This window comes from Pseudophryne corroboree, chromosome 10, assembly GCF_028390025.1.
Source record: "Pseudophryne corroboree isolate aPseCor3 chromosome 10, aPseCor3.hap2, whole genome shotgun sequence".
NCBI classification, from domain to species: Eukaryota; Metazoa; Chordata; class Amphibia; order Anura; family Myobatrachidae; genus Pseudophryne; species Pseudophryne corroboree.
Window position 1 is genome coordinate 360,713,403 of NC_086453.1, and position 11,802 is coordinate 360,725,204.

General features: G+C 39.9%; 1 pseudogene; it reads right to left on the bottom strand.

Moving 5' to 3' along the window:
- Window positions 1–11,049: 11,049 nt before the first annotated feature.
- Window positions 11,050–11,169, bottom strand: LOC134968129 (5S ribosomal RNA; annotated as a pseudogene).
- Window positions 11,170–11,802: the final 633 nt, after the last annotated feature.

Below are 11,802 nucleotides of genomic sequence, written 5' to 3' on the forward strand. Positions count from 1 at the left end.
ATTACATACACACCACATACAAACTTCAAACAGATGGGTCGCTTTGCATGGGCATACACGCAGCATGCACAGTGATATATGGTAGCATACGCATTCACACAGACAAGCCACAAAGATATATTCAACACATATTTCATACAATACATAAATTGAACATGTCAAGCACCAGACATTATAATGTATTTATATAAGAGAGTTATAACATCAGATATATATGTATTATTGGAACATAACAAGATAAACAAGTCATGCTTGGAATCAAAATGATCAAGGGAATGAGTGTGTTAATTTGATAGCTGTGGTTAGATTGTAGCACATTGCAATGATTAGTTATGATTAAATGTATGAAATCTAAAGGTACTCTTATTAGAACAAAGACAGCATGTGTGCAGCAATAACCAGTGGCTAATCCCTATGATGTCATCTTCAAGGCTGGAAGTTGCTTGCATATGAACTGACCAATAACACATCATGAATGAGAGATCACCCTCCCCTGGACAAATAACAGAAGACTCAGTCCCAGACATGTACTTCCCCCCAATACACAGTTTATAGGTATTTCCCCCCCCCCCCCCAAGAAGTTCTGTTTGCTGTTGTTGCTGTTGAGGCAGATTCAAAGATGGAGAGGACTGTGCATTGATGGACAGGGTAAAGTATGCTGGCTGTAATTGATCCTACTGTAACAACAACTGCTTCTTGTGTAATTGTAACACTGTAACCATATATATGCTGTACATGTGTTATACTGTATGCAAACCCTTTTAATATCAAATATATACATCTCTAAGCATTAAACCTCAGCCACTGTGTGCGATTGCTTGTTTTCTCTTAAGGGATGTAGTGTTTGCGACGTACAGCGCACTTTTATCGTATATGGTAATAAGATGTGCCATGCGTCTGCAGCATATATTAACGCTGGCATTTTAAATATTTATTAGAAATAATCTGAACTTCTCAGTTGGGGGCTGCATCCGCGATATCACGTACTTAATGATGCGCTGTACAGACGCTGCTGTGGTCTACCAGCTAAAGATGGATGAATCTAGATGCTGCTGAACATCATGCCGTTTTTTTTTATATGTGTTATCACTAAGGCACTGATATGAAATTCAAGGGACAATATATTTCTTTGTTGTGTGTGTGACAAAAAAACACACACAATTTTTTAAATGCTACAGCGTATTTTTATTGCTGCTGAACAAGGTTCAATTTAGTCATATTGTGTTTGATTCAGATTGAATTGTTTATCTGTTAAGTAAATTTAAAGAGCATTTAAAAGTTGGTGCATAGGTATTATATAGCTGTGTTAGCATGCTGAGGCCTATTCGCATACTTCTAATATAGGCCTAAAGTAGCAAAGCTTTGTTCGCGCTGAAAAAGCGTGTGGAAGAGTTGTTACCATCCAGTCTGAATTGTCTATTAGGGCAACTTCCTGTGCTTGTATAAATTGGGATTTATTTGTGACAAAAGAGCTAGTGTTTGTATTTCTGTTCACATAGTGAGACCACCATTTTGTCCATGCACATGGCTGGGAATAAGTGGGAGGAGCAGTGGCCATTTTAGGTACGTAAAGGTCACTCTGTATCCACCTAGATAACAGCTGACTTTCAGTATGATTAAACAATCTGTTTCTGGTCACAAATAAACAATATATATGTACAAATCCAACACCATTTAAAAGCTACCAATGAATTTAATTAACCCATGCCATAGTCAATTACAAATAGTTTCAATTGGGCCTAATGAGAGTTTATAGTGAGATGAATACTTGATGTAAGAATTACACACAGATATAACGTCTTTTTTTCTCTCCAGGATTTGTTAACCTTCTGTTTGCTACAAGATAAGCAATTGAAATGTTAATGAACCTGTTCAACCACTCTCCTGAACATCAAGCATGTGAACATCTGTTGATATGCAAATTAGAGGATCTGTAGAAGCTGCATCCATTCAGTTTGTGTGTACGAATACATGTGCTGCGTGGGGGTTTTATGAGAGTCAAGTGGTGTATATATATATATATATATATATATATACTATTATATAAAATGTGTATATTTATATCGGTGTATGTTCTGCAAGATAGCTATCCAATCTGAATCATAGTATTTAAATTATAGTCAATAGTCATTATAAATCTGCATAGAATCGGATACTTTTTTTGTTATACATTTTGTGTATTTGTTTAAATGGGTGAATTGTAGAACACATACAACTCTCAGTTCCAACCTAAAAGTTTAGGCAGCACTCAACGGAAGATTACCCATGTGGGCGACATCCAGCGTGTGTAAGGAACAAAGGCGCATTGTGTAGTGAGCAGCAGAAACACAAATTTGTTGCAGTGCTTACATTGATCATGATAAGTGTGGAAAATTTAGGTGCGAAAGCACGGTGTACACGTGGTATGGTAGAAAAAGTACGTAAGGTAAGCATACGGGAACACGCACGTGGCGCGATTACATGCATGGTTGCGTGCTTATGCAAGGTTGTGTAAAGTAACGAGCGCAGGTTTTTAACCACACAATAGAAGTTTAATTTAAGGCGGGATAAAAGACATAGTTATACATTAACGAGTAACTCTAATTGTAAAAGCAGATTACTATAATATTTGTTTAAAGTGTACTACCTCTGGGACAAGCTATCAATCAGAGGGAGTGATATTTCTCTGTACAGAAAACATTGTGTATTAGTGTGAGTTGAAAGTAGGTGTGGATGTATTGAACCCCGGAAACCGGGATCCCGTGGGAGACTCTGAGTTAGCAGAGGCTTGGCGGCGTGAAGGCTAGCAACCTTGCGTATTGACTAGTATTGAGGCACGTAGTGTGTGTGTTTTTACAGGAAAAACGTGCGGAGGAGCGTGATAGATAGTGGTAGATTGATTTAAGGTTTTGGTGTTACGCTCCGGCTGTGGAGCGCAGCTTGTGAATTCGACTAGTGTGATCGTAGGGCGTATAGATAACAAGTATCTATAAGCTGTGCGATTGGACGATTGTGTGATACACAGCGCAATGTGATACCAGTTGCGTTCTTTGTCCACAATTGCGTCATCATACGCGCAGTGTAGAGCATATGCAGACGTGTTTTGTGTAAAATAGAAGGAATTTTTTGCTGACTCGCTCTCAGGAAATCTTCCTGGTGGACATTCACTGGATAGGGTGATCAATAAGTTGTTTCTCACCCAAGAAAATTCCAGTGGATAGAAACCAAAAAGCAAAGGCCTGTAACCTCCACTGAAAAGGTGGCATATTGATTTATTGCTGTTAATACATCAACACTTACAGTGCTGTGGGGTCTTTTTTGGAGCCTCACTGGGTACGCGGGGTTCACTATTGGAGTGAGTCGTGGTACATTCCAGCTGAGAATGAGTTGGTGAGAAAACTCGGATAACTTTCACCGTTTGCTCGTATTGTCCATTTGGGGATCGTGTCAAAAAGTCCACGATGGGAGCGAAGTGCACAAGCGAGAAACGTTCGGCAGCCAGGGTTCAGGCTGGAGAGCAGAGGCCAAGAGGGTCCGCTCGGTTTATAATGTGTGGGAAGAATGGTCCACACGCAGAGGCTTTTTGATACAAATGGGTATGAATGACTGTTGATGATAGGGCATCGTTTCCAGTGATTGGTGGTTGGTTTTGATCCTGAGGTATTGCAGGTAGTATTTTTAACCAAAGTCATATAAGACAAGAACGGAAATATAATAACTGTTTGAACTCTTAGCAACAATGAATAAGAAAAAAAGAGAAAGCAAGTACACCACCGTATGTGGATGTGGAAGCAGTTACAGCCAGCATACAAACTATAGAAAATAATAAAAATAAAAATATGAAAAATATGAATGTAACCTATATATATACTAATGAATGTCAAAGTTTTATTTAGGAGGAGATGGTGACCTGATTGGTTTCAGCCATTTCTCATGCACTCAGAGGAGTAAAAGAGGAGCTGTGGCCTGCAGGGGAAGTGGCTGAGACCAGTGGAACTGGTAAGTATGGAGCCATTCAAGTACATATATAGTAAAACCCAAATATAAAATAATAAAAATTAAGAAAGTAACGTCATAAATGGAGAATATCCTGTCCGCACATTATTGTTTCCCAGCAGGAAAGCAGACAGAGATAGGGTAACCCCCGGCTATTACTTTTTAATTACCATATAAGAAGTATTCATTTCTAGTAATGCCCTAGACCAGATAAGCTTGGAAATGTTTGTTGGACCATGTACAGACCCTTAATACAGGATAAGAAGGATTGAATGAATACTTTGCATGACCTAGAAGCTTGTTTGTGTTTTTTTTGCAGTACTATAAAATTCTCCGTCAGGATAAGATCACTTGTAAACACTAATTTGGCAAATGGGAGGAATGAGAGAAGTGCAACATTACCCGTTGACAAAACCTGCAGAAGTTACGATTGGGCCTCTATGATGCTAAACCCTTTTCTTTTTTTTTCCTAGCAGCAGTGGCCCCTGATTAACTTAATCGACAGAGATTTTGTTATGTAAATTGAAATATGAAATACATATATTGTACTCTCGCTCAGGAAGTACAAGGTATGTTAGATACTCCTCAAAGACTAATGTTGCATTCCACTGTTCTAGATTCATGTCCATCACAGGTAGAGGAAATTATCTCACAGATACTGGGTTCCCTATGAAATTAGGATGGACAGGACACTGGATTGATGGCTGAGGTAGTCCCAGTAGTAACACAGCAAGCACCAGCTTTAAGGGGGGTAGACCAAGTAGTTGATCAATTCCACATAGTGCCCAATTTAGTTGTCATTTTAATAAAATCCTCTCCACCTCCACAAACTTATCTGTCACCAACCTCTATTCTGTTTCTTCACAGTTTCCTCTTCATCTTTTGCATTCACAAAGGGGGTACAATACATGGACCCGATTCTCCCAAGGTTTCGAGTGACAGCCTGAGTATTGTCTCCCAAGCTCTACATGACTGTTTACAGTCCTTTCAGCCTGAGAATGGGTCGGTGCTGATACAATATGATGATGACTTTTTTGTTGTGCGCTGATTCATTTGAGTCGTCCCTGGCAGATACGAAGCAGTTTCTGTTTCGTCTCTTCCAGACAGGACACAAGGTCTCAAGGGATAAACTATAGTTGTGTAGGACAAGGGTCATATACCTGGGACATAGTACTGGAACATGATTTGACAGTTCATACACCACATGCCGTATTGGTACTTCAAAGTTCTGCCCGAACTCGGTATGTCTCATCAGCACGATGGCACCAGTCTATTACTGTAGTGTGCCTTGTAATGCACAAAGGGTGGGAGGAAGAGAATACTGGTGAAGGGAAATTTTGTTTAGACTCTGATATGCATGATGGTATGGATTATCTGAATCAGACCTTTACTACGAGACCAGACATAAGTGACAGCCTGTTGATGAACGCAGACCTGAATTTATTTATTTTTCCCTCTAGAGATGTTTTTTTTTTTTGAGTTATGCTCATGGTACTCTACATTGCAAACACACTACAATTAAATTGAGATGCAAATTTGTGTTCCCTACAGGAAAAGGAGGTCTGGAAGGGAAAGGGGTATGGTCAGGAGTCCTCAGGACTTTGGAGAGATGGACAAGGTAAACCAGTGGCCCCCAGGATGTATCTCCCAGGCCTAGCTGAGGCGGCACATGGTCTGACTCACCTAGGGTTAGGAAGGTATATGCAAATTGGTAAGAGCTTACTAGCATGTACCAGGGTGTCCTTCTCAGGCAAGCAGGAATGCAATGACCTGTCTTACTTGCATGAGGATGAACATTTGGTAAGGTAGTACCAACAGAGCCATCCCATACTCCTCCTGCAGACGGACTTATTTCAGGTAACACAAATCGACTTCGTACAGTTAGCACCCTGTAGGAATTTGAAATATGTATTGGTGTGCACTGATGTTTACTGAAACTGGGTAGAGGCATTTCCTGCTGCCACAAATACTGCTGTGTTTACCGCAAATAAAATTGTGCAGAAATTTGTGTGTAGATATGGTATCATTAGGAGTAGGAGCAAAGTGATAGCTTGAAACTGGACTATTGTGGTCATAGACACTGCCACTAGTGTTATGTAGCATCGGAACCACTCCCAGATCCCCACATAATGAATCATCCTCTTTGACATTTTTGTTTTGTTTTTTTGCTTTTTTTTGGAAGACAACCTCATGTCATGATTGATCCGCACCATGATCAGAAATACACCAATGAGGTTACAGTACAGTACCTTTTCGAGATGAGCCAGCATTTGAGAACTTTACAAAAGAACTTGAAACTGTTGATTCCTGATATGCCAACTACTAACTGTCTTGATTGTGAACCAAGAGACTGTGTGATTGTTCTTACACTCAGGTTGCCTAATAGATAGTTGGGAAGGACCGTACCAAGTTTTGTTGACAGCACGATCCCAGTGAAAGTATCCAAGAGAGAGACTTGGGTCTACGAATTTCCATTGCAGGAAAGTCGGTAGTCCGGGAAGGAACTCATAAATGGAGTGAGATCGCAGAAGTATCACCCGAGAGACTGTTCCGTGAAGACTGAGAGGCGGCACTGTTGAACCCTACCTGAGCGTACTAAAAGATTGCAGAAAGACTAGTCATTGTAATGGATTGCTATGGGCAAAATTTGTTTTGTTCTATCTTTCATTTTCCTGTTGACAAACATTTTTTTTTCTGGACATTCTATTTTTATGAGGTTTTCATGAGGAGTCGAGTGTTGGACTGGAACTGGTTCTGGAGAAAGGAGTGATGTCTTTATAGGATCCCAGGATCAGCCTATCACTTTGTTTAAAGCAAGAGAAAAATCAAAGGTCTAGTAGTTACGGAGTTCGGAGGTAATGTGATAGGCTATTGTCTGAGGAATACTGTATTTTGTAGTTATTGTGACACTATAAATGAAGATGATTGCATCCAGAGATGTCAGTCTAGCAATAAGGCAGCATTTGACAGAAATCCCTTGAGTGATTACCACTCACTAGTGGGTAAGGTCTTAAACCAAATGGAATGTTGGATGTGCTCACGGGTACCTCTAAGACCAAATAAAACAGGATTAGTGCCATATTCTTTAGAGTTATTTGAGGTACTTGAATTACACGGAGGGGGGAACAGGTGGACAAGGAATATAATATAACTAGACCCCCTAGTCTTAAGATCCACCAGTACCATAGATAAATTCCTGGTATGTTTAAATCTCACCAATTTCAGGAAATCAGGAAATTGGGAGGTAATCAGGAACAATCAGAAAATGGCCTATTCACACATAGCAGATAAAGAGCTCATTAATATATGTGGAAGAAAAGTTTACGAATGGCTCTCCCTGAACTCCGAAGGTTTATGTTATCTAGGAATGATACTGCTAATAACCCTTGTTCAATGATGAAACAGACCTAGCATACGATCCAGAAATGCAATCAATGTTCAGGGAGTGATAGGAATGTATAACACGAAAATGTTATGTCTCTTTCATGATTTCTTTGTGTTTTCTCCCTCTACCCAGCAAAACCTCTATCGAATCCGAACATCAGTGTACAAAGACGTAGATACATGTATGTGTGCAACTTTCATTCAAATCAGACATCATAGGCCATAGCACTGTCCCAGCATACTCTAAAGGTTGAATGTTGTCCCACACCCAACCAGTGGTCCCGTGACCGCCGACTGCATATATAGGATGTCCCATCCTCCTCCCTGTCTTCCCCAAATATAGTCAATGTCTGATTTGTGAACTGAATGCATATGTGTGTCTAGGTCACCGATTATGTGTTTGAAATATTTTTTTGTAATTATGTTTAGTGTGACAGTTATGACAGTAATTGTCTACTGTCAAAGGGTGGACTGTCGAAGTCAAAAATATTATGTACACACCACATACAAACTTCAAACAGATGGGTCGCTGTGCGTGAGCATACATGCAGTGTACACAGCGATATATGGTAGCATATGCATTCACACAGACAAGACACAAAGATATATTCAACACATATTTCATACAACACATAAATTGAACATTTGTCAAGCACCAGACATTATATTGTATTTATATAAGAGAGTTATAACATCATATATATGTTTTATTGGAACAGAACAAGATAAACATGTCATGGTTGGAGTCAAAATGATCAAGGGAATGAGTGTGTTAATTTGATAGCTGTGGTTAGATTGTAGCACATTGCAATGATTAGTTATGATTAAATGTATGAAATCTAAAGTCACTCTTATTAGAACAAAGACAGCATGTGTGCAGCAGAAACCAGTGGCTAATCCCTATGATGTGATCTTTAAGGCTGTACGTTGCTTGCATATGAACTGACCAATAACACATCATGAATGAGAGATCACCCTCCCCTGGACCAATAACAGAAGACTCAGTCCCAGACATGTACTTCCCCCAATACACAGTATATAGGTATTTTCCCCTCACCCAAGAAGTTCTGTTTGCTGTTGAGGCAGATTCAAAGATGGAGAGGACTGTGCATTGAGGGACAGGGTAAAGTATGCTGGCTGTAATTGATCCTACTGTAACAACAACTGTTTCTTGTGTAATTGTAACACTGTACCCATATATATGCTGTACATGTGTTATATTGTATGCATACCCTTTTAATATCAAATATATACATCTCTGAGCGTTGGACCTTAGCCACTGTGTGCGATTGCTTGTTTTCTCTTAAGGGATGTAGTGTTTGCGACGTACAGCGCACTTTTATCGTATATGGTAATAAGATGTGCCATGCGTCTGCAGCATATATTAACGCTGGCATTTTAAATATTTATTAGAAATAATCTGAACTTCTCAGTTGGGGGCTGCATCCGCGATATCACGTACTTAATGATGCGCTGTACAGACGCTGCTGTGGTCTACCAGCTAAAGATGGATGAATCTAGATGCTGCTGAACATCATGCCGTTTTTTTTTTATATGTGTTATCACTAAGGCACTGATATGAAATTCAAGGGACAATATATTTCTTTGTTGTGTGTGTGACAAAAAAACACACACAATTTTTTAAATGCTACAGCGTATTTTTATTGCTGCTGAACAAGGTTCAATTTAGTCATATTGTGTTTGATTCAGATTGAATTGTTTATCTGTTAAGTAAATTTAAAGAGCATTTAAAAGTTGGTGCATAGGTATTATATAGCTGTGTTAGCATGCTGAGGCCTATTCGCATACTTCTAATATAGGCCTAAAGTAGCAAAGCTTTGTTCGCGCTGAAAAAGCGTGTGGAAGAGTTGTTACCATCCAGTCTGAATTGTCTATTAGGGCAACTTCCTGTGCTTGTATAAATTGGGATTTATTTGTGACAAAAGAGCTAGTGTTTGTATTTCTGTTCACATAGTGAGACCACCATTTTGTCCATGCACATGGCTGGGAATAAGTGGGAGGAGCAGTGGCCATTTTAGGTACGTAAAGGTCACTCTGTATCCACCTAGATAACAGCTGACTTTCAGTATGATTAAACAATCTGTTTCTGGTCACAAATAAACAATATATATGTACAAATCCAACACCATTTAAAAGCTACCAATGAATTTAATTAACCCATGCCATAGTCAATTACAAATAGTTTCAATTGGGCCTAATGAGAGTTTATAGTGAGATGAATACTTGATGTAAGAATTACACACAGATATAACGTCTTTTTTTCTCTCCAGGATTTGTTAACCTTCTGTTTGCTACAAGATAAGCAATTGAAATGTTAATGAACCTGTTCAACCACTCTCCTGAACATCAAGCATGTGAACATCTGTTGATATGCAAATTAGAGGATCTGTAGAAGCTGCATCCATTCAGTTTGTGTGTACGAATACATGTGCTGCGTGGGGGTTTTATGAGAGTCAAGTGGTGTATATATATATATATATATATATATATATATATGGCAAGGTGACAGCACTCTATGTCCAATATCAAAAAGTTTAGTTGGTGCAAGGTCCTAATAATTAATATACACACTCACTTTTTCCATGGCTGAAAAAAGAATTAGACCAGCACTCACGTTTTTAGTTGATGAAAAAAAGGGTTTTTTATTCCTGATAAGACATCTAGGATACACCCCACTGTTACAGTTCGCCCGACAGCCGTTTCAACACTTGGTGGTCTTCATCAGGGGCAGCTGTCACTCCGTCCAGAGCTATCTTAAATAGCAGAGAAGGCGCCAGAATGTCCGAACGGGACGGCCGGAAGCAGCGCGTCATAGCTGCTACCTGATTGGCTCCTGCCCGCACATGGGATGTGTTGCTAAGGTACACAAATCCGGCCCTCTCCTTAGCGACCTGCTCCGGCAGCGCAACAGTAATGTAGCGTGGGACAATCTGTATTGTAAGTACAGCGGCGTGCAGACGAGGTTGCTGCTGTCTGTAATCCCGGACACAGGCACAAATGTAGAGTATTTAACCCCACAGTGCGCCGGCGGCACGGAAACACTGACAGCTGAATAATGAGGAATAAAAATCAATTACAAAAAATAGAATGTAAACATACACGGCAAAAAGAACCAATCAGTGTCATCCTGCACAGCAATGGTAATAACCTGCTCAAAGAAATGTTGGTTATAGCACCACATAAACATGGTATAAACAATATATTCAAAGGTGGCAATGGTATCATGTCGCTCAGGGGTTATAGATGCAAATTCTGCACTCCACCAAAACGGAGTGAATTAATCCTGGCTGGAGGGATCAAGTGTATCCAGCAGGTGCAGAGTACAGCATAATAGTGTGAAAACCTGATAATGTCAGGCATATAACGGGAATGCAGACTAATCAGTATGGGACAATCGTGTCTCTGGGTACACAACCCAGTATTCCCATACCGTCTCCAAGTATGGTACTGATTGGGCCCAACGTTGCTTAATTGCCAAGATCGGACGAGATTGGATGATTTCCAGCGTGGTAAGATAGTATCCGATAGACGTGCCCATAACTAACTGCATTTCATAGTATGAGTATCTGCACCTGTATCACAACCAAATTACCTCATATCATGTATGATAGTAAAAATCTATCCACAATGAGCAATGACAGTAACCAAGAAAAACGTCCACCGATATTATTGATACAACACCTAGTATTCCCACCTTGTCTCCAAGTGCGGTACTTACTAGGCCCATCACTGCTTAATTTCCAAGATCAGACGGGATCGGATGGGATCCAGTGTGGTATGGTAGTATCAGCCTATACGGTGTGCAGTTATATCTCCATTATGCAATAGACAAGAGCCCAATTGGCCCAGTGAGTGAGAGACCATGTCAAAGAGCATTAATAGGTGTCAAGTGATAAACATGACACACGGCGGTGTCTAAGAAAAGTAAACCAAAACATTAGTCACAGTATGTGGTTATATCGAGTCACAGGAAGCATCCTAAACGGAATTCCTCGTTGAGCCCATTCGGGGCCAATGAATGTAATCTATCAATCCATTGGTGTTCTCTTTGCAAAATAATTTTATTGCGATCACCGCCCCTTTGTAGTGGTGGAATTTGGTCCAAGATGCAACACTTGAGTTGATTAATGGAATGCTTAGCCTCCATAAAATGTCTTGCAACAGGTAAGGTTGAGAAGTCACTTGAAATTCCACCCTGTGTAATGCTCTTTTTAATTGTTGAACGATGTTGGCTTAGACGCTCTTTTAGCATCCTGCTGGTCTTCCCAACATATAGCAAATTGCATGGACATTTCAACACGTAGACTACAAATTTACTATTGCAGTCAAGTCTCTGTCTGATAGTGTAGGTCTTCTTATCCTGAGGGTTAGTGAACCGATTGCCAAGTAGCAGGAATGAACAGTTTGGACAACCCGTGCATT